This window comes from Equus caballus, chromosome 15, assembly GCF_041296265.1.
Source record: "Equus caballus isolate H_3958 breed thoroughbred chromosome 15, TB-T2T, whole genome shotgun sequence".
In the NCBI taxonomy this organism is placed as follows: Eukaryota; Metazoa; Chordata; class Mammalia; order Perissodactyla; family Equidae; genus Equus; species Equus caballus.
In genome coordinates this window covers 95,447,757-95,467,830 of record NC_091698.1, presented here as the reverse complement: position 1 = coordinate 95,467,830, position 20,074 = coordinate 95,447,757, and the positions used below count along the sequence as shown (strand labels likewise).

The 20,074-nt window shown below is 42.4% G+C and overlaps 2 long non-coding RNA genes across 4 annotated transcripts in view; one reads left to right on the top strand and one right to left on the bottom strand.

The window, feature by feature from the left end:
* The window catches only part of LOC138917911 (uncharacterized), a 28,950-nt gene extending 9,207 nt beyond the window's left edge, over positions 1-19,743 (bottom strand). The window contains exons 1-5 of one of the 2 annotated variants that reach the window (XR_011426575.1): positions 16,856-19,743; positions 7,820-7,883; positions 7,353-7,476; positions 5,101-5,199; positions 4,462-4,496 (exon numbers count right to left, since the gene is read on the bottom strand). This is a non-coding gene — a long non-coding RNA (uncharacterized lncRNA). The remainder of the gene's footprint in view (positions 1-4,461; positions 4,497-5,100; positions 5,200-7,352; positions 7,477-7,819; positions 7,884-16,855) is intronic. The other variant, XR_011426574.1, reaches the window with a different exon arrangement.
* LOC138917910 (uncharacterized) lies at positions 6,609-16,781 on the top strand. 2 transcript variants are annotated; one of them, XR_011426572.1, is made up of 3 exons: positions 6,609-6,698; positions 9,862-10,059; positions 14,100-16,781. It is a non-coding gene; the product is annotated as an uncharacterized lncRNA (long non-coding RNA). The 2 variants fall into 2 exon arrangements; XR_011426573.1 differs by having other exon boundaries at positions 6,619-6,702.
* Positions 19,744-20,074: the final 331 nt, after the last annotated feature.

Sequence of the window (20,074 nt, the reverse complement as noted above, 5' to 3'; positions counted from 1 at the left end):
GGGCCCATTCCAATTTAAAAGATCATAATGGGGAGAGGCAGGGGAGAATGACTAACCAAATTGGATTCATCAATATTGGTGACATGTCACTCATCAGTGGAGATCGTGGTTTCTTGGGGCCTCTTGGTTTCAGAGAGAAGGGTGCTCACGTACTTCATCTATGAATAATTTGACTGAAGGGCGTGGAGAACCACTGGGAGGCATGTGTTTGTGCACAGGACAGCAATTGCTACTGAGAGGTTAGTTCAGAATCTGGACCCACAGGACCCAGACTCTAGTCCCAGCTCTGCTGCTAATTTGCCGGTGACTATGGGCAGAGCACTTCCCCTCTCAGAGCTTCCATTTTCTTCTTCACTTAATGAGAAGGCTATGCATGGCCTCAAAGGCTCCTTGTGGCCCTGACTATATGATTCTAATACTCTTCCCTCACTCTTCCCTTAGTTGGGAAATTTCTGCTATTTGTGATATTAAAATAACAGTTCCGTGCTGATAGCCTCCTTGTGAGAATTAAAGAAGATAATCTCTACTTCAAGGGCTTAGATGAGTTCCTGGCACATAGCAAACACCAATGGATGTTAAGTTTGCATCATTTTAAATGATGATAAATGATAAATCTGCAGGTTTTTCAGTTCCCCTGATTCCCACTATGGGGCATGACCCACAGACTCATCATTATCAAAGCGGTACATTTCAATCAATTCACAGCTTGTTAGGAAGAACAATTCCTTTAAAACAAATTGATCATGTGCAACACCTCCCTCCAATCATGTAAAAGTCTTTAGGCGGCTCTTCATTGTCTTTGAGACAAAGTGCACTCTCCCTGATTGTCTTACGGTCTACTGCTTTCCTTCATGCACGATACTATCCAGACACTGTGGCTGACTCAAGCTCTGGAGACACACCATGCACTTTTATATATATGCATACATTTGTGCAAGTGGCTCCGTCTGCATGGAATGCATTTTCCCAACTCTTGTGCCTTCTGCCTATTGCAATATCATTCATCCTTCAAGGCCCAAACCAAAGGCCACTTTCTTCATGAGCTCTATTACTTTCCCTTGGCAAAAAGAAGTTCTTCTCCAAACTCACATATCACTTTATTTGCTTCTCCAATAGAGCATGCATCTCAGTCTAACTCCACTTGTATCAATGAGTTGGGCAGGCGTTCTCTCTCTGAAGGGTGCTTGAGGGCAGAGATTTCTGTCTTACTCATGCCCTGTGATCACCTGGAAGGCCAGGAGGGGATAGGACAAGAGACGACTCTGGAGTCAGTGGAGAGGAGGACAAGTCCCTGAAGATGTGGTGGAGCAAGAAGGGTATTAACAAGAACATCCTTGGTCAACTAAGCAAACTAAAAGTTAGAACCAGACGGGAAGACAAAGGACAGCAGATCTTGTTTCAGCTGCAGAGGGGAGCAAAGGCTTAACCACTTTGGGGGCAGAGGGACAGTCCTAGGAAGACTGACCTGGAGTAAATTGTGTGGTCGGTGAGGTCAGGGGGCCCAGGATCTAAACACATAGAAAATAGGCATTTGGTGGTATTTCCTTGAAGTGGTTTCTGAGATATTTAGTTCAGACAGAGGAGGAGCAAGACAGATCTTGATGGGATCTATAAGCATCTAGACTCTCCGAATCCCCTGAGAACCCAGCATGTTGAAGTTCTTCAGAAAGTGCTCTGAGACATTCAGTACATGGATATCCTCAGCTCCTTCCTTCTGTCCTTCCTTCCAAGCGCCACCACTGCTCCTGGCAGACACACGCATGGCTGTCCGTCTTTGCATCCATTTCTGACGCTTCTCCCATTCTAATCATCTCATCCACGCCAAGCCCACTTCTACTCCAATGCCTTTAGTACCTGGAATGCTCTTAACAGGTATTAACCTGGCTTGCTACTTCACTTCCTTCATGTTTTTCCTCAAATATCCCTAATCAGTTAAAATGAAAAGGCAAATCTTTCCTGTATCCATTCTAACTCTCTCTCCATCCCTCTTATCCTGCTTCATTTTTCAACATAGTCATTTTTGTCACCTGACTTCCTTCATATTTACTTATTTATTAATTTAATTCTGTCTCTCGTCCAGTAGCTGTAAGCTTCCTGAGGGCAAGGACCTGTCTACTTTGTTCTCTGATGTATCCAAACGCCTATAGCAATGCTTAGGTCACAGTAGGTACTAAATAAAATTGAATGAATAAAACAGAGCGCTTTACTACTTCTAGCTACAAAAAGTCATTGTGCAGAAAATTGATGCTGTCTGGCCCCATCTACATCCATTTCTCTAACACCACCTTGAATCTAGATGAAATTTACTGACTATTTGAATACAGCGCATGCTCAAGTGTTGACATTTCAACGCTTCAGCCACTGCAGAAGCCCCTGGACTGAATCAGAGATTTTTGCTTCTTCTTCTGTATTAATAACTCCCAGCATACACTGCTGCTGGGCCCACCCAAGTTATCACAAAATTTGGGTCTCGTGCTCAATATCTTTTTTCCAAAGGAATTGTAAGAAAACAGCAGAAAGCACCAGTTGGAAACCTCTCAGAGCATTCCTGCAACCTTTCCAGCTCCTTTTGAAGGGAAGCTGATAAAGATTGACTACCTTTATGTGGTGGCAATTCATCATACTTAGAGTCTCTCTTTTGAACATTAATCTTCTAAATTCAACCGGGAGACATAATAGAGTAAATATATTATTCATAAACTAGAGTGAATCCCCACTCACCACCGTAACCATTTTGACAATAAATCATAACACATAAGTGGTTTTTTCTTCTTTGTTTGTTTTTCTAATTTGGAGACTCCAAAAAATACAACCATAAGCAGAGCAAAGAACGGCAGAAAAAATTCTCTGAGAAAGAGCAGAAACTCATAAAGAGCAACATGGATTAAACGCACAAACAGGAGGGAGCACAGTTGAGCTGAGGTGATTTTTCTTTTTAGAGTTGCTAAACCACTATAGAATCTTTCTTATTGTGTGTTTTAGTTGTATCAAAAGCTACAGTTATTCTATGCCACTGAGTATTCTGGGTAAATGCTAAGTGCCTAACGACTCTCAAATCATTAGACGATAAGTCCAGCGTTTATAAAGAGCAAAGAAATGGTATCATAAAGTAGATATCACAGACGTAGAGTAGGAAAAACATGCATGAGTCCTGTAGTTGGCAAAACCGAGTTCACAATTTCTCAAGTTCCTTATTACTATTAGCAACAATCTTACAACATTTACTTTTTCTCATGTGTAAAGGGAGACTTGTACTATTAATATTCTAATATCTCCCCACAGGTAGTGTCTTAAGAAGCCAAATTCTCCAGACATTTTGGAGCTAGAAGTGTCTGATCACAGCTTTGGCTGTCTTTCCACTCATTACATATTTACTCTTCATCGTTCTGTATAATTAATTGAAAGCAAGACAGGCAGGAGGCAGACCAGAAATAAATGGAACTGTTAGACACAGAATGTTACAATTTGGAGGAGAGGAGAAGAAAACAGAAGGGAATTAACAGACCAGGCGCCACTTAATTTGCACATGTCAAAAATAAATGCTGGTGCCAGACTTTGAGCCCAAATCTGTCTCCAAGAGTCCATACTTTGGAAAATATTAAGGGTCACCATATCATATCACCTTATTTTGCAGGTCAGGACATCAAAGATAAGAGAGAGACACTGACTTGCCCAATGTCACATAGCTATGAATAGCAGAGACTAAACCCCTAACATCCTGATCCCTTCTCCTATCCCTAGTCAGTGTACCTTCCTCTGTCACACTGCGCCCAGGGTCTAACTGTGGCTAAAGCATCATTTCAGGTTGAGGGGCACAGAGCTAGCCACCATGAGGTCCCTGCTTCCTGCCTTCCAGTGACTCACAATCTAGCAGCCTCCAGTTGAAAATATGCCTCATGTGTGCAACTCAGGATGACCTCTTCCAACCACACCTGTTTTTCATATCATTTTCATCCATTTTCTGTGTTTGTGGGTAGGGGGTAGTGAAGGAGAGGGTGAGATGACTCGATAAGTCTGAGGTGGAGCCTGGTTATTTGCGATTTTTAAAATGCACAACTGGTGATTCTGACACACACTGCCTGGGATAATAATTACAAATGCGATTTTTTTTTTTACATACATTCATACTATTTTTTACTCAGCTCTCATGAGTTAGTGTTATATCCATAGTAAGCTTCTGGACTAGGGCTAGATACTATTATCTTTTTTAGCAGGTCAGGAAAATGGTTACACCATGTTTCTAAGCCACTTGCCAAAGATCACACAGTGAGTTTGTGGCAGAACAGGAGCTAAGACACCTCCTGAGCCCTAACCAGATCTCACTCCACCTCCTCTCACAGTGCCCTCCATATTTCTTCCCACTCTCTCCTACTCAAGTCCAAGTCTTCAGTTCCTCAGAGAAGAGTGGCCAAGATGTTAAAAATAATTATGTGGTCTTATATATCCATAATATGCATTTACCTCGTGAGTCCAAGGTCAGCTCCTGATTTTTCCCCCTGGGATGCAGAGAGAATAAATCTGTCAAGGATGAACCCATACTGTGTCATTTATTAATTTACAATGAAAAATACAACCTTCAAAGAGAGCAGCTGTTCATGTCTTTTGACGGATACTTTTTCTCCCTATAGAAGAATTATGTGGTAAATCAAATTTTAGCCAGAATATTTGTGTGTGTGTGTGAAGAAATCAGAAAGAGAGGAAGTAATTGTATAATCTAAGCATCAAACAGCATTAAACTGTAACAGCCCGGTACATCTATGTCTGTGTTAGAGATGTGCCAGGCAAGACAAATCTTTGACCTGTATCCTGGATAATTCTCAGATGAGCACAGCCAGTGGATGAAATTCCTTGAGGAGAGGAATGTTTTCACGTTGTATCTCTAGTCTCCTATACAGTAATACTCAGTAAAGGCTTGTTGATTGTTGGAACAAAAAACTGTCTTAGGGGCTGGCCTCCAGGTTTGGAATCTATCTACACCACTTCCCTGTCAATCACACATACTACTCCCCAATCTGCTTCTTCCCCCTTGTCTCAGTCAGCCCAGGCTGCCACAACAAAACACCACAGACTAGGTTGCCTAAACAGAAATTTATTACTCACAATTCTGGAGGCTGGAAGTCTGAGATTAGGGCTCTAACACGGTTGGGCTCTGGGGAGAGCTCCCTTCTTGGCTTGCAGAAGGTTATCTTCTTGCTCTGTCTTCACATGTGGGGAGGAGAAGGAGGAGTAAACTCTTATTTCTCTTCTTACAAGGGCACTAACGACATCAGGAGGGCTCTACCTTCATGCCCTAACTGCCATCACATCGGGGGTTAGGGTTTCAACATATGAATTTGGAGGAGACAGAAACACGCAGCCCCTAGCATACCTCTCTGCTCCCCCTTTCTCATCCTCCACTTGACTTCACAATTCCAATCAGGAGCGTCGCTACCTTCTTAGGTCAGCAATTAAGTCTGGATCCAACATCTCTGTTTTGACTATGACATTCCCTCCAAAACATGCCAAAAATATTCAACCTTCAGCTTTGCCTAAGGAGATTGTTTTGGGAAAAGTGCAACGAGACCAAGAAATCAGAGGAAAGGAATCACACAGTCTTGCCGAGTAGTAGTTATTTCATAAATGTATGTTAAATGAAAGAACGCTGGGGTGAGTGAATTGTGCTTTATTTTGAATGAGAAAAGCTGAAATCCTTAAATAAAATAAATCTGGGATTATTTTATTAATAAATGACAGCCTACCTTTAATTCCAGAGATATATCTAAATATGGAAATATGACATGGCTCTATTATACACAAGGAAATGTTATTTATATATATATATGTTATGTGTGTGTATATATATATATATATATATATTGCACTCAAATAACATAGTGCAAGTTTGTAAGATGTATGACATAGAAATTAATCATTCAAATTCAAGTCTCATCAAAGCACCTGATTGCTCTATATAGTTTATAAAATAGAAAACATCTCAGAAGCTCTACGACTGATTTAATGTATCTCTTAAGTGATTATTTTCTAATGTAGTACAAGAGATTGGTTAATATTTTACATGAAATATAATTTCCAGTTAACCTGCATCTCATATCTGAGGACCTCGATGGGCGTTGTTAATAGGTTGAATAAATGTATGAGGAATATGTTTGTCCTTTTGGCCTTTAAATAGGCTGTGAAAGCCTTAAGGGCAAACACTCACTGTTTGGGACTGTGGAGGGGCAGTTCCCCTGCATGGGAAGGAGAAGCACTTCCATGAGGCAGACGTCCGTGCATATACAGAAAGTCTGGAAAGAAACCTAACATTCGTTTAGCTTCTACTATGGGGTGACGCATGACACTCTTCATCTCTTTTGATCTCACAGCAAACCATAGTGTAGGCAATATGGTCTCCCTTTCATAAGTGAAGGCGATGGGACTTAGGAGTGATGAAATAACTTGCCGCTTACTTTACAGCAGTAGAATGGCTAATCTTGGACTTGAATCAACCCATCTGTCTGCTCCCAAGGCTCGTGCTTTTCAATACTATGCTGACTCCTGTGTTCTGTTCTCTGCTTACCCCCGCAGGGACCAGGTAGAACAGCACAGTAGCTTTCTAGACCAGAAAGACTTGTTTTACAAGAAGACTCCCAAAAGAGGAAAGTCAGAGCTCTTTCTCACACTTCTTCTCTGGTTAATCCAGGAATGGAGAATCCGAAGCGGTGGGTAAGGAGACTGATTTATACTCATCCCTTTCTAGGCAGCAAGCTGTCAGCATTTACGCTATAATTACTTAGAGATTATAATTGTATTTAAGAACCTGGGTGTGACCTATTCAGGGAGATCAAAGGTAGCCTTTATGATTTAATGCTGTTCCGAAAAAGTTAAGGGAGTTGCCCCTAATTAAGAAGTGAAACTCTAAGCACTCAGAAAGAACTAACTAACAATAATAATGAGACGTTTGAAGTCCACGCAGCATTTTTCATGCCTGATCTCAGCGGTTGTAAAGGAAGAAATCACTATTTACTGAGGGCCTCCTGTGTTTCCGGCCCACGAGGGGCCCTCACTCATGCTTTTTCATGAATGTACAGGAGGAGTAGCAGCAGGCCGATGTCGGTATGCCTGTCTTACCAACAGTGATGCTGAGGGTCAGAGCGACAGGAGAATGAGGTACCTGCTCTTCCTCCCCATTCACTGCCTTCCGAAGTGCCAGCTGCCAAGAGCTGCCTACCTTTCTCCATCCCTTCCTCAACTCATCTCTAATTCTAGAGTTGAATGAAAAAATGCCAGTTCTCAGAATCTAAAAACTGAGCTTATGTCTCACAAGTCTCTTTTGTTTCAACATGATTGGAATTAGTCTAAAACTGAGAAATTACCTAGGAACACTTGGACACATTTCACAGGCAAGATTCCAGTGTGGAAATCAAAGGCACATGGCTCTCATAGATTTGGGAAGTTGATGCACAATCCGGAAAAAACTGTGCTTCCGTGCTAAGAGATCTAGGGAGATATGAACACAGGCAGAGAGGAAGGGAATTAGCTACTCAAAATAGACAAAACGTAAAAAAGTAAAAATCATGCAGTGCACGGTGGCTACCAGAAACGAGGTGTGAGGGAAGAGATGAGAGTGCAAGGTTGATTTTAGGGACACAAAGAGCTATCTCACACTCCCAAAAAAATGCCCTGCCCGCCCAAACACAGTCACAGGTGCAAGACATTGCTCTAATGGGGAGAACACACATAGTGGTGTCAAAAAAACAAACTGAGCCCGAATGAAATAGATCAACGTTCCAGTCCAACATCTGTCTCTTATCAGTTGTGTGGATGTCTGAGAATCAAGTACCTTGTTCATCCTTGGTTTCACCATCCGTAGCAATATTACTTGCACTGCCTGTTTCATAAGGTTGCTGTGACATTAAAAAGAGAAAATGCACAATTACTAATTATCAAAATGAAAGTAAAAGAGGTGAGATTGTTCATTTTCACAAGTAGCTCACCAAACTCTGCAATAAGCTCCAATTTTAAAAAGACTTGAACAACTGATGACACAGTCAAACAAACACAATAGAACAGGGTCAAGAAAGCTTAGGAGGAGTGGAGAAAATGTTTTCTGAGAAAAAGTGTTTCTGGTCTAGAATAAAAGAATAAAAGATTTAAGTTTTGGAATAAGATAAATAAAAATGAAGAAGGAATAGGCTAGCTCAGGCAGGCAGTATTGTGTTAAAAATGACTAAGAAAAAGCAGAATGACTCAGGCTGTATGGGTCTTTGTCACTGGAATTGTTAAAGAAAACTAGATTCTTACTGATCAGAAATTTTGTAAAGGGAATGCTTGCATCATGTGAAATTGTATGAGATGTTCAGGAATATATAATTTAAATTGTCCTCTAACTTTAAGATTCAATGAAAGGTCACAAAGTAAGACAGGATCAATGTCAAAATGTGTTACCAGTGACCCAGATAAGAGTTTAGAAAAAAACTCAAGTTCACATTAAATATGCAGATGGATTAATAATGTTCCTCATGATGCTGAGAAATGGTCACTTGTACAGTATGTGGTACAACACAGGAAAAAAGGCAAGACAGTCCATCATTAACGGGTTGTATGATCCTGGGCAAGGTACTTCACCTAAGTAGGCCTTGGTCTCCTTACCTCTAGAAATAGGGGGTTGGACTCTTCAGGATAATCTCTAAGGTCACTCTAGCTCTGACAATCTAGAATTGTATTATTCCACAAAAGAGAGCTGACCAGAAAACAGAGCTGTTCCTGTGAATGAACTGAGTTCTCTACATATTGAAGAGTTGGTTACTCTGAATTTAGGGCACCACAGGGTTAGCAAATCTCTCTTTGAAAACAACAACAAAGAATTGGGCACAGGGAAAAATAAAATTGAGCTGAAAAGAAAAGATAATCATTTATAGCTTTGTTACCTCAAAGCAAAAGCAGACCGTGTTAACCATCATTACTTTTAATGCTGTCTTTAAAATTACAAGACCCTAAATTATAGAATGTTTTATAATCATAATCCCCTATAAATATTGCAAAGTTCCTTTCTTAACCATTGCCTTTTCATTTGACTCTAAGCTCCCCAGCCACATCCACCCCAAAGTTTGATTTCTCCTCTCTTTGCTGCTCATTTCCTCCTTCCCAAAATGCCCTTTCATAAAGGTCTGAGTCCATGATCTGTATTTCAGCACGTCTGCCAATACACTTCTACTCTGCCATGAGATGGGCACTTTTTTTCACTCACCCCAAAATCTGGTTCCTCTTTTCACATCACTTGGCCTTTGAGGAAATGGCCAAGGATAGTCCCAAGGCCTTATGGTCTAGATAGGGTGATGACAATCCAGGAAACTTCTTTGACTCCCTCCTGCCTCCCCAACCCTAGGCCCCCTCTGCCCTTTAGCATCAGGAAATCAAGTGCCTTCTCCTGGTACGAGTTTAGCTTCAGAAAGGTAACCCAGTGCAAGGTTCGGACAGGACATCGAGAGAGGAGCTAAGCAAGAAGTAAAAATCTATCGCTGAATTTCTTACTGGTGATAAAAGAGTATTAACAGAAGAGAGGGTAAAAAGGAAAGAAAGCTAACTTTGGTTGAATACCTACTATGTGCCAGGCACTGTGCTAAGCACTTTAAAGTCATTATTCCATATTCTAGTCACTCTAAAGTCATTATCCATTGAATCAGCATCATAATCCAGCATCTGCTATATGTGAACATGGTGTCAGACACTTTAAAGTCTTTATCCATTGACTCATCTCAATGCCCATTTCAAAAAGTGAAAGCACATAAGTTATTTCAGCAATACCATGCAGCTGATGACTGGCTAAAACAAGACTCAAACTCAGATCTTTCAGCCTCATGTCCAATTTTCCTTCTGTTATAGGTGCCTCCAAAGGAGAGCATTAAAGGAAAAATTAATGTTTCGTGGTTGTCCAGTGGAGGATGAGATAAACCTCCCACCCAGAATTGGTTGTTATTGAGATTGATGGTGCTACACATGTACCAAGATGGTAAGAAAAGATTAATGACTCATATAATGGAATGTTTTCGGATTAGCAGCACTGGCAGCCAAGCTGCTGGGGTAAGTAGCTGTGGTTTATATTGTGGTTATGGGCTGGGGCCTGGGTGAAGGCCCCTGTGCACACAGCCCGGGGATTGCATTTGTTTGAACTTCCCATGAGCGCAGATGCAGGTGCACCAGGCTTTCTTATCAGCTTGTCCAGATACGGGACAAGAGGGAAGGGGCAGGGGCAGAGCCTGGAAGCTGGCAGTGGACGCACCCCAGAAATGGAGACAGACTCTTTCTGTGTCATGGCAAATGAGCTCAATGTGTAGGCAATGAGCCCTGAGTCAACATTCAGAGAGATCACCCAGGCAGTGGTATTTTCCCTAGAACTCTTTTCCCTTATGCCCAAGCCAGAGTGACAGGCAGAGAAGCTGTGCGTGGTGATGACATGCCACAGAGCAGCACCTGTTTCATTCTCTGTGCCTAATGAGTCGACTCAGATGAAAGCACAACACTCCATCGTAAACAATAATCAACCCCAATCCATCAGGAGCCAAATCATATGTTTGTGTGCACTGAAAGGGCTTAAAGTACCCTCTCATGAGTGGTTGTGTGAAACATTCTCAGCCCAGTGAGCATGAGAACATCCCAAGAACCAGCTTCAAACCAAAAATTGAACTGATATTTATAGTGACCTTAATATATGCCAAGCACTTTAAATATAAAATTGTCTATCTACCTCCATAACCAGCACATGTGGCAGGTGATCCAATCCACATTTTATATACAGCAAAGCTCCGGTGGGGCTGCTGCAGGGCACACCTCTAGGGGGTGTTGTTTTCATTGTGGTCCACATGAATGGGATCCACTGGGGCTGTGCAGTGAGCAGCTGTCAGAGCTGTGCCCAGGGGCCCTGCTCAGAAAGGTGGAGTAACTTAGTCTAGATAACACACCTGGGCAATGGCTGTCTTGTCATTTGAATCTAAGTCTTCTGACTCCAAAGTCCATGTATTAGTTCTTCTGTAAGATATCAGAAATTGATTTTAAAAATGGCGAAAAGGAAGTTAGGGTGTGGGAGGTGGGCATATTTTTTGTAGTTGCTTTTCCTTAGAGTCTGTCCTCAGAGTTTTCAAAAAGAAAATTAGCTTGCAGTCTAGGACTCCCAAGTGGGGCAGTTGGCAAGCAGGACCTACAAGACTGTGAATTTTAAGGAGAAATTAACCAGGCGTTCCAGTCGGGTATTGGCCTTTTGTGTCTGGAATTCCTCAGTTCTGAGTTCAGAAGTCATTTTTGGTGAGGGGTTAAGGGGATCATGGGGCTCAGAAAGAATGAGAAAAGCTTATGAATATTCACTGTTTATAAACACTGATCAGACTTGGAGGAGAAGAGATCTAAAAAGAGGATTCTAAAGTGTTTGTTTGGATCTATACCCCACAAGGAAGTAGGAAAACTAACTCAAATAATGCTGGATGCAGGGAGACGGTACAACACACGGTTATGGTTGTGCACTGTGCTCGGTGCTATGAGGCATGCCTTGGGGAGTGAGACCCCGAGACAGCCCTCTGAGGAGTTGACAACTTAGAAAGAGCATGGAGGTGAACTTCAAGAGGGGACATTTGGAAAAGCGGCATGAGGAGGTGGCATTTGCATTGAGCCTTCATTCACTACTGTTAGTCCCTGAGGTTACAATGGTAAACAGGTCGGTGAGGTCCCTGCTTCCAGTGTGGAAGACGCAGGATCCTTACAAATGTAAGAGCACGCACAGCAGAAGAGAGCAAACAGAGAGACGGCAGTGTGAGAAGAAACTTGGCCCAACATTGCTGGCTTTGCATATGGAGGGAGAAGGCCATGAGTCAGGGAATGTGGGCCGCCTCTAAAAGCTGGAAGGGGCAAGGAAACAGGTTCTCCCATAGAGCCTCCAGAAGGAACACAGCCACATCCAAATGTCTATTTTAATTCAGGGAGACTCATTTCAGACTTCTGACCTACAGAACTGTAAGATGACAAAGTTTCATCGGTTGAAGCCACTACGTTTATGGAAATATATTACAGCAGCAATAGAAAACTAACACTGCAATTAATGCTAGCTGTTAGCACACCTAGTATAGGACAGAGTTCCAAAAAGAAGAAGGAAGATTCAGCAAGGGGAGAGAAAGGAGTCAGGAAAGAGGAGAAGAGAAGTTGCCTCTTGTTGGGAGTGAGAGGTTCCCATCGAGAAGCGAAGAGAAAGTGCAGGGTGTGTTTCGGAAGCAGCAAACGATGGCTTGGGCTTTGGTTAGGCCACACCTGAAGCTGGATTATAAAGCTGGACAAGTGCAGGGCCTGTAGTGCTGAGCTGAGATACTTGGGTGCAATTCTATATCCTGGGCTGACTGATATTCCAGGTAATCTGTGCCCATTGCAGTTTCCGTCTATCCGTTCCACTATCCCACCTTCTTTCCTTTCCTTTCAGAAGTTAATCTTTCAAGTAATATCTGTCTTTGCAAAGAAAACATAGGAAATCAAGAATATAATTTCTAGGCAGAGATTTCCGAGGAAGTCTGGTACCAGGATTGGGGACCACTAAAGGTTACACTGCAGCAGAAAATGACTTCACTTATGGGGAAGATGGACCCTGTATGAAAAGTGAGTGGGGTAGCTGTAGCTCACTGGCGAGAATTGACTTTATTACGACTGTGAAAAAAAAAACTATTTCCCTAGGCAAGTCATTTCTCTTGCCAATCTCATCTGTGAAATGGGAGTTGCAATCCTGTTCCTGCTTTCCTAGCAGACTGCTGACAAGATCAAAGGAGGTAACATGAGTGAAAGAACTTTGTAAGCAGAAAAGCACAATACATCTGCCACCAGCCCTCATTAGTCTGCAGGCTCCCCACAGCACAGAGTGGGAAGGTGTCAGTCCTCCCGAGGCCTCAGCGCTGTCTGCGCACAGGTTTGATCATCTGTACACACACCATACACCTTTCCCTTCATTTCTGTCTCTTCTTGTCTCCTAATTTTTTCTATTCCCATTCTAATCAACTGAACACTTTGATCACTATTTTGCCTTCTTGTTAAACAGATCTCTGAAATTCATTTATTTGCAAACTGGTTTTACAACTCAAATTGCTCATGCATAATGTTCAAGCATGTCAGAGAAAGCCTTAGGGATAGCATTCACCTGGGAAGTATCAACAGGCAGCAAGACTGTTCTTTGAAACCAGGAAGGTTTACTGGAATAAACATTCATTTTGGATTTTATTCTCCATTACAAGCAAAAAGGGGGGGAGGCATCAAAGTGTTAAGAGGCAATTTCATTGGTTACACACCAATACTAATTTCATGATTATTCCAGAAGATGACTGCTCCTAAAATTATACTTTAAAAGTAAGTTTCAAGGTTTTGATTTTTATTGAGTTCATCTTCCCTTTAAATGGGCTCATTTTGAGGATTAAGTTGGCTATTTGTAGACAATAAAAATACACTTTCAAACTATGCCTCCTCTGTTTTCTGATCTGAGGCCCTGAGTAGATGGCATGTTCACCCACTTCCAGCAGGACCAAACAGGTGAACTGAAGAGAGGGAAAGTGAGAAAGCCAAAGCTTAGCATGGAATCTGCCCATGTGGGCAGGGCAGACACTGGATTAACCTGTGCAGAGATGAATTCTGGAAACACATCCAGGCAGGGAAATGGCAGTCTCCAAAGAGTGTAGGCATATAGGGGACTTTATGCCACGCTCCCACACTTGACACTGAACTACTCAGATGGGTTGAACTCAGCACTGAGCATCAAAAAAGAAGGGGTCTGTCCAAGCAGAGCCAGTCATTTGTGATAGCCATGTTTTGGTCTATTCTTACCCACTGGGCACATCCTCCTGGCCCCCTTCAGATGCACACTGCCACCCCACTCTCTGACAAAAGTTGCCCTGGTAGGATGAACTGTATTAGTTATACCTCAAATTTAAACATAATGTGAAATCTGGAAAGATCTTTAATGATCATCCAGTTCAATATTCTCATTTCACCAAGCTCCAGAGAGTTCTGCAGGTGAGTTTCAGAGGCAAAGAGCCTTGACTCACAGAGCGCAGTCCATAGTAGTAGCCGATGTGTCAACTCTTTCTTTTTCTTTTTTTTTGCAGGGGAAGATTCGCCCTAAGCTAACATCTGTGTTGCCAGTCTTCCTCCTTTTGACTTCCTTCCTCTCCTCCACCAAAGCCCCATACATAGTTGTGCATAGTTGTAAATTCTTCTAGTTCTTCTGTGTGAGCTGCCACCACAGCATGACTACTGACGGATGAATGGTGTGGTTCTGCGCCCAGAATTGAACCCAGGCTGCCGAAACAGAGTGTGCTAAACTTTAACCACTAGGCCATCAGGGCTGGCTCAGTATCAACTCTCTCTGGGGCTTGGTTTCCTAAACCTCGTCTCACCATGTTAAAGGCAAGGCTTTCTACCCCAGAGAGGGAAAATTGGGAGTACAGGAGGTAAAAAACCTTCCAAGACCCCCCTAAAACAACCCCCCATACCCATCAAAGGCAATTCCCATGCACTGTTGCCAATCAATACAAATGGAGTAGGTCACTAGAAAGGTTTTCAAAATTGCATTAGAAAGCCGGAAATGATGTCATTTCTCAGCCTTCAGGATCTTCGTGGAAATCCCAAGAGGGCTCTTTTGCTAAACTGGTATGTGGCTTGCATCCCAGGTCTCTCTTTCATCTGTCACTCAGGATTCAGTTACGGTGGCATGGGCCCCTCTGGGCGAGAACACAGTCTCTGAGCTCAGGATCTAGGCTTGTTAATGAGACCTTTGATGTCTTGAGGAAAAAATTTTCAGCTGCTTGTTTCTGCTTTCATTGAACTCTCATGACAACCTGGCTCTCCTCTGTCTCCAACTACAGCCCTAAAGTGCTCCTGTTCCTAGTAGAGACACAGTGTCTGCATAGGCGAAGCAGTTAAATAAACAAATACATCACCCACCTTCATCACCACATCTCTGGCCATTATGTATGTTGTTTTCTTTACCAGGAAATATTTTCCCACACATTCCTCATCCTTCTCCCTTGTCTGCCTGGCAAACTTCCACCACAGCCACCTCAGCATTGAAGCCTTTCCTGCCCTGACTACCCAGGAAGACTTCTTTCCATGGAAGCCTTCCTTCGCACTCCCACCACAGCATGGGTAGTGTTGCCTCTCTGTATTGGCATTGATCCATGAGCTCCTTCGACATACAAATCTGGCCTTACTCATCACAGTATAGGGCCTGTCAGAGTGGGTACTTCATAAAGATTAATTGAGTTGAAGAATGAATGAATGAATGAGTGACTCAACTCTAAATGCACCTATAGACAGCTAAGACTGGCTGTCAGTATCTGTGAAAACTATGGATCCCACTGGTTTCAGAGATAATTTTGAGGAATGGACTCTTGGCCACACATCCAAAACTCCACCCAACAGACAAACACACGTACACACACACGCATGTAGTCACACATTTTTCAGAGCACTTTTAAAAATCTACACAGGTCTAGGTTAGAGGACATTAGAAGTGGAGCCTGAGGTCATTCTAATATAGTTTAAGAAACTGTGAATCAAGGAAGTGACATGGTTTGAGGAAAGTCACACAGCTAGAATTAACACATAATTTAGACAAACACTTAATACCGATATTACATATTCTATACAACAAAAATATTAACACTATAATGTAAAACAAATAGGCACATTGAAAAAGTAAATGATTGATGCTTACATTATAAATGTCATTGGAATCCAAAATATACTACAAAATATCACTTCCATGTTGCATAAAGTAAATGGCACCCCCTGACCTTGTGCAACACAGGGGTCCTGGAGACACCTAAGCTTTTCCTCCTTATCGAATCCTGCATTTATTTGGGGAAGGATATCTGAGATTGGGACACTGGAGTCCTGACTCCTAGGCCAGGGCTCTTCTACATAAAATCACTTTAACGAAGGACAAGCCTCTAATTCCATAAGGAGAGGAAAACATTTTAATTGTCAGTAACATGTACTTGACTTGATATATGATTTCTCTTTAGAATAAATTTGGATAAACAAGTAAAAAGAAAAAAAAAACTATGGTGCATTGCAAACATTACAGGATTTTGAGGCAGGAGACATTTCTCTGAGTAGCTGTATGAACCTTAAATAGGTCTTTTCTTAATCTTATAATTCTTAAGTATTAGTTTTCTTTTCTACAAAATGGGCATAATTTGTCATACCTCTTAGTTGTGATATCAGATTACAGATCAAAAAATTGATTGCCTAATACTCTGACAATTTTGTTGAAAGTGTCATCAATTCCAAGTCCTATGGCCCCTGTGCACAGCGGAGCAAAACCCTGCCCAGACTTTTGCACCATCGTCCCACCTTCCGGTGCTGCATCAGACAATGCTCCACTGCCATTCATGGGGTTCGTATGGCTGATTTTTTCAGAAGTAGGTGTCCACATCTTTCTTCCCAGTCTGTCTTAGTCTGAAAGCTCTGCTGAAACCTTTCACCATGGGTGACCCTGCTGGTATTTGAAATACTGGTGGCATAGCTTTCAGCATCACAGCAACCTGCAGCCACCACAGTATGACAACTGACAAACAGGTCGTGTGGTTCCCTGGCTTGGCAACGTATCCGGGCTGAGGCAGCAAGAGTACTGAATCTTAACCACTAGACCACCAGGGCTGGCTTGTGATGATTTACTATACGATTAATCACTCTTATTGTCGTGAAGAAACAAAAAATGAAGAGGGATGAGAAGGATGAAAGAAACAACAATGAGGACGCCACTGGTCCTTAAAGATGGCAGGAACTAGAGCGCAAGGAGAAGAGGATGGAAAGAGGGGCCAGCAGACAGGATGATTCCCTGCCCTCGTTATAGTACCTGCTGACGGGTGGGACAGGCACTCCTTAAGCAGTCTAATTTCTCCATCATCTCGGTGTCTGCTCTTTGGAGGAGACGTGATCTTGGCCTAGGGAAAGACAAGAATGACTGGAAGCTGCTCTATTATGTGGACCAGAGTACAGAAAGAGTTTAGTTGTCCAGCCTGGAATTCTGCTATCAGCCCGTCTCCAAATCCTCTGCACATCTGGGCCATGGACATGACTAGAGCTCTGTCCTCCCCTAGAGGAGGTAGGAAATGGAGGAAGATGGAAGGAAAGTTTCCAAAGCCCCTTGAAGCAAGGATCCTTCACCTAGAACCATAGAGGAGGAGGGAAGCTGGGCCTACTTCCCCTACACTGGGCCAGAAAAGAGCTTCATTTCCTCCAGGTGTCCTCAGGAGTCAGCATGAGTCATTTCTTCTTGGAAACCTCCTCTGCCATTTCAATGGCCAACCATATCCCTGCTCTGTGCACCTTTCATCTACCACAGGATTATCTCTATGCCAGTTCTCCCTTGGGGTGGTTTGGAAACCCTCTTTGCTTAAAGGTGATTTAGGGAATAATGAGAGGTGATTTTGCATGATCAGTGCAGGCAGCAGCGAACATTTGCACACGTTTGTGGTTTCTAAGCACTTTCATATCTTTTATCTCATTTAAGTTTCACAACAACCCACTGAGGATCCTGAATTCAAACACAGAGCTTGTCCAAGATCAAAGAACAGGGAAGTCTGACTCCAAATGCCCAGGTGCCCACTCCAATGCCCTGACTTATTTTTGACCTGCTCTTAGGAGAGGCCTAAGTCCTGTGAGTGACCTGGTCGAAAGGATAAATTCTGCCCTAAAGTTCAAGTGATGGGGACACCTGGAGACATTGAGAACTCTGCTCTAAAGGTCTCTTGTAGTCCATCCTTTTTCAGCCTAAAAAGCTGCAGGAACTACTTAAACGAAAATAGCCTTTTCTTTTAAGTTAGTAATGACCAGCTGCTATGAAAGCAGTTAATTGTAATTAACAATGTATGGTTAAGATGCTCTCCACTCGGTAACTAGCCAATAGCCAGGAATAAATGAGAACATAATTGATCAGTCATTCCACACCTGCAGGGTCAAGATTAGGTAATGCTACCTGAGACTTGTCAAAATGCTCTGAGAACCTGATCCACAGTTATTTCCAAAAACATAATGCAGAATGCTTTGTATGTATGTGTACGTAGCCTGTTTTCCATAGATATGGAAGTAGTAAACACCTGTTCAGAATTTCAGGTGAAGTGCTTCCGCCACTATTGACTTCAGGATAATGTAAAGCCCTAGATGGCTGCAGCCTGGGTTGCTCCTTAGACCCATCCAATCCTCCAAGTTCACAGGGAAGTGTCTTGCCCAGACTTATAAAGCAATTTAGTGGTAAAACCAGGATCGGAGCCCCAGGTTCCACATTCCAAGTCTCATATTCTTTCTGCTCCACTCTGACAGCATTCAGATTAACTCTCTGAAATCAATGCATTTTTAACTGAATATATCTTAAATCGAGAATCTGTAGTTGAACACTTTGTCTCCCTCAAAATCCTTACCATGTCATGATTTGCTCTGAAACCCAGGATAATCACAAGGCCAAACAAAGGGGGCTGAAGTCCTAAGAGGTGAGGAAAATAAATGCTGAACTTCATTCACATGTGTTTTAAAATATGAATGAAATGCAAAGCCAAGTCAGCTTCTAAGGTCACAGTATCATTAAGCAGTTACAAGAGTGAAGGAGATCTCCCCAGAAGTTTATAGACACCAAAAATCAACAGGAAACCTCTCTAGAGCAGGGAACTCAAGAAATTTCCTGATGTTGCTAGAGCTGGAGCAGGAGAAGAGGAAGGGCAAAGCATCAGCACCAGATGTACCCCAGCACGACCCAAGCAGCCGTCTAGAGCTTGGGAGAGTCCTCTTGCTTAATTCCTAAAGACCAGCATAGGGATATTGCTTTGTGTTAGCTTAGTTCTCTGCACCTTGCTAAGCACTTACTTATCTATTTATGTCATGTGATTTTTCAGCCCTCCTAGAGTTAGACAAGGCTATTGTGACTATCTCCTTCGTAAAAGTAAGGAGCTTTGAGATGGAACAGGCTGTCTTGGGAAGAATACTCAGCTGGAAGCCTGGAGGCATGAATGCCAAATCACAGGGTTGGATCCAGCCTGGATTTGGGGCAATCACGTAGCTTCACATCTTCATCTGCAAGGTCCCTGCTCCAAGAGTCAACGGCTCTGAGTACACAGTTATGACAGGATTGAGGAGAAAGTGATAGCCATCTTCCGCATGAAATTAACACATTTATAGTGAGAACTTTGAGATGCAAGCATTTCCTAAGGCATTGAGTAATAAACAGGTTTGTTTGACTTGAATTGGAGTGTGGCAGAAAGGTTGACTGTAGTCATGTGACTAGTTTCCATTCCACTTGAAACACGTACTACCTGAGTGGCTTTGAGCAAGTTCCTTGATATTTCTGAACCTCGCTTCTCCCACCTGTACTCCATCCACTTTATCACAGGGATCATTGGAGATTCTGACTGAAAATGTTCTGTAAAATATCAGCGCATCATATAAACATAAGGGATTAGTTCTGTTTTCCTGATGTTCGATTTTTCTTGCACCTTGTACGTACCATCTGCAGAAATGGTAGGCATCACAGGATACATCTGTTCCCATCATCAACCTCCAAAATGTGTGCTTTCTAGAGATCCTGGGAACATTTAGTGTAGGCTAAAAGAGTTAATACCCCCTTAGGTCCAGTTTATTCTGCCAGCTCCAGCTGCTGTAACCTGCGTTTTGTTGTATTGATAACACACTGTTTTATATTATGTAAATGTGCATGCTCTTTGCAAACTGACGGTAATTACAAGCCTAAAAAATCACTGCAGTGGTCCTGTCTCCTGGGCGTGCATCATATCAGGAGTTTGGTTACTGACCTTTTCATTTGTCTGAACAAATAAAAAGAAAATTGTTGACTTTGTTTTTTAAAGATTTACTTGCCTTCCTCTCAAGATAAATTACATAAATAAAAATAAGAGGTGCTTGGTTTCTGGTGTGTTTTGGAATTTCACCCTACTCGAGGCTATTTTCCTTCCAGGACTCCAGCTGTTTAACAGTTTTTCTGCCATCAGAGAATGAAATTTGTATTTAAGATGCTATCTTCTGTAAGCTTAGTGCTGGAGAGTGAATCTGCTTAAATTTACCATTGAAA